At 41.5% G+C, this 3,491-nt stretch overlaps 1 long non-coding RNA gene across 1 annotated transcript in view; it reads left to right on the top strand.

Annotated features, from left to right (window-relative positions):
- Window positions 1-510: 510 nt before the first annotated feature.
- LOC128248883 (uncharacterized) overlaps window positions 511-3,491 on the top strand; it is a 47,719-nt gene continuing 44,738 nt past the window's right edge. Inside the window, exon 1 of the long non-coding RNA XR_008265017.1 lies at window positions 511-844. This is a non-coding gene — a long non-coding RNA (uncharacterized LOC128248883). The remainder of the gene's footprint in view (window positions 845-3,491) is intronic.

Here is a 3,491-nt window from a genome sequence, read left to right on the forward strand (position 1 = left end):
TATGATGTGCACGCGCCAATACAACGGAGGATGGGATATAGAGGATAAAAATAGGTTTTTAGTCTTTAGACCATTCTTCTGAAACTCTTTGTGGTGCGATGGAGGACGAAGCAAAAGGACAGAATGAAGCGTTGGACCTTACCTTGCCGACCGCAGCGGGGTACACGATCGTTCCTGATCAGAACACGTCTTTCTCGTAACGTCGCTGTTTTCTCACTCGCCCCACGTGCTAGCCTTCGACCGCGTGTCGCCGACTTCCGACCTGACCCTTCCGGTTTGGCCCTTCCGGTCTGGCTTCACCTCTGTTTGCCTCACCCCTCTCCACCACAACACATAGCTCGTCACAGCCCACAACACCACACTCTTCTACCACTTATTAAAAAAATTATCAAACCAGAGACGACTATATATTCTGATTGTTGGATTCAACCCCCCACCCCAAATTATCTACTTTGTGTTTTATTTACTTTGTTTAAAAAAAATTACTTTGTTTTAAAAAACCCTCATACATGTTTTGCGTATTCGCGCTAGCTAGTCGTAGGATCAACTAGTCACGACTAGCTTGCGCAAATGCGCGCACCGGGATCATTCTTCTTGAATAGTACCGGACACGAATATCTCTCTTCTGCCTAAGGCCACAGACCACATGCGGTTATCGCCGTTCTAACGACATTTGTCTAACCGTCTTCATATTATCGTCATTATAATGACGCCTGCCAGATTTCAGCCTACCGACATTTTCTTGCTTTATCATGACGACTTCTTCAGCAACTGACTTTATCGCCACAGCCTTCGAGACAATTGACTGTCATGTTACCAACTTCGTTGACACCTGCTACGAATTGTAAGTCCAAGCCATGAGCTGAATATGTTTTTTGACTAATCCTCACACACGTTTCTGATACCCTTTTAATTTTGTCTCACAACTAGTTAGCTTTTACTTTTTATCCAAAGGATCCACAACATGTGAACATTTGATTTCTTACATCGTGTTTGTATCCTCTTTCTAAATAAATTCTGTTTATTGTTGTAAGCATTCATCTTCTTACACACACTCAACATGCTAAAGCATCAATTAAAATAACCCTCCCCTCAAAATTGCTAGCCGTGTGTCTAAATTAGAAACCACTTGAAAGTTGTGAATGAATTAGTTGACTCGTTAAAACGTTGGATAAATTCTTTATGCTCTGTGGCATCGTGAGTCATGTCCAAAAATGAAAGGATAAGTGATGTCAGGTGAAGAAGTGACAAATCTAAGAAGTCTCTTCTTCGACGCAGAGGTCAGTGGGAACGGACGTAGTATGTGGGTATTCTAGATTATTGCCAGTACTTGAGTTCTTTGAATCGTAGGGCAAGTTCAAGTCAGCAATTGAAAAGTTTCTTTCGAAGTCGTTTCCTAAAAGTTAAGATAAAATAATTTTTAACCTTTATACTTCAAGCTATTCCGGCGCTATTTTCCTTTTGTTATGTTCGACATGATAATAAAAATAAGGATTAGCAGCAATATTCTCTGGGTTTTTTCCAGCGAAGGTATGTCGTGGGCGGAATTAAAAAAATAAGGTTTGTCACTAAACTGCAGGGAATACAGGTGAACGACTATGTGAGCAAGACCCGGTTCTGTATGTTTGTGCCCTGTTTCTCCGACTATATCTCGAGGGGGGCTGCAGCAGCTACTGGACATTGAGACAGTAACAGTGGGCAACTTTGTGGACAGAACAAGACTATGGCGTATATTGCAGTAAGGGCGACGGTGGGGCCCGGTAGAACGGAGCGACAAACAACGAAAGGAGAACTCTCAAGGAACCGTGCTTCATGTGTTGAGGTCCGCTCATGGTCAAGGACTGTAAAGAGCATTAACCCAAAGTAGTTTGCTACCGTTCAGGTTATTCGCATAGAAATCCACTGCAGTCAAGAAGGGGCTATTGCGTTGGGAGTTGCCCTGTCATCCAAGCGGAGGCGGTCTTGCATTCGATGCCGGTAATAAGTGTTCAGATGGGGTTAGGGTTAGGAAGAGAAGCGAGAGTCCTCGGTTGAGTTTGACTGTGTGTAAGAGAGAGAGAGAAATAGACACTGGAACACCCAGAACTTTATTCAACTCTAACATTTTGAATTTATTCCAAACATCAGCTGTTGTGGCCAACTTGTCAAACTTCTTGAAGACATCACCCGAATCAGAGACAACGGCTCGTGGGTGAAAGTTATCTATTCCAACTTCGCCAAAGCCTTTAATTTTGTGCTCCACAAGCAATTTACGATGAAACATTTTGCAATGGCTACTAGGGCTGATCTTTATATACCACAAAGAGTAGTGTTCATATACGAATGGAGACACAGTACTGAAGCGTTTCGAGGGAGTCAGCTTAGCCTACCCCAAGTAATAAAACAAAATACTAGTCAAGAGCTATGGTTGACAGACTTACCCCTCCACCCGCTATTGTTAGCCATGTACCTCAATCAGTAACCATTATTATAGTACTAGAGCTCTCACGTTTTCAGAAACTGCTGGGGGCATTTGATTGTTTTTTAAACATTAATTGGGTCATGTAAGATAATATATTTTCTTCTTCCAGAATATGAAGACGAATTAAACGAATAGGAAATGCTAATCGTCTTCATAATAACTAAACGGATGTAAGGAGTGGCGAGGGTGGGGCAACAGAAAGAGGAGCTTTTTTTCGTGCTGGTGTTGTTTCACCAAAAAACTTGCATATCACCATGATATTGCGTCATTGCTTAATTATCACCTGCTCCTATTATATCGTATTACTGATATTATCTACCCAACATCAACCGATAAGATAGTAAACAGGGATGTAAAGACTGACTGATACACGGGTACATAGACATGCACACAGATAAACGAGGAAATATTACATAATTGAACGTGACTATGTACACACACACACACACATCTACGCATCACACGTACGCACTCGTACACAGAAGAATCTGCTGCTCCTATGTAATAATGTTAATTGGTGTTATAATGTACATATGCAGAATATTATTCATACAGAGAGAAGTGAGTTGGTAGAAATTGAGGAACTAGTCGCAGTAATAATTTTGCTTCGCCTTTATCGTAATATAGTTGTTGTTTAACCGCTGGTCAATCTTCGTTGTCCAGATCTACTTGTAAACCGTCACAGTCCCCTGTCAGCCACTCTGTGACTATGAGAAACAGCCAACAACTGATGAAGGATCGTTCTTCATGTTGTTTTTTTTTTTTTCCATTTGTGTCTTTCGTTGTTCGAAAGAATAGTTCATGTTCCATGTACTCGTGCTTCGTATTTTTTTTGTTTAGTAGACGTTTCGTGACGTCATGTGCCCCGTTCTTTCTTCCCCCTTTTGTTATCTCCCCTTTTTCTTAGCTCTCCTGCGTGAACTTTCTGAACTTCCTGTCCGCAGAAGCCATGATAGATCGTTGAACAAACACCATTCAATTTCTTTTCTCCATGTTTTTCTCCTTGTTTTCTCCGTATTCTTTCTGTTGA

The sequence above is a fragment of the Octopus bimaculoides genome, chromosome 10 (assembly GCF_001194135.2).
Source record: "Octopus bimaculoides isolate UCB-OBI-ISO-001 chromosome 10, ASM119413v2, whole genome shotgun sequence".
Taxonomy (NCBI): Eukaryota; Metazoa; Mollusca; class Cephalopoda; order Octopoda; family Octopodidae; genus Octopus; species Octopus bimaculoides.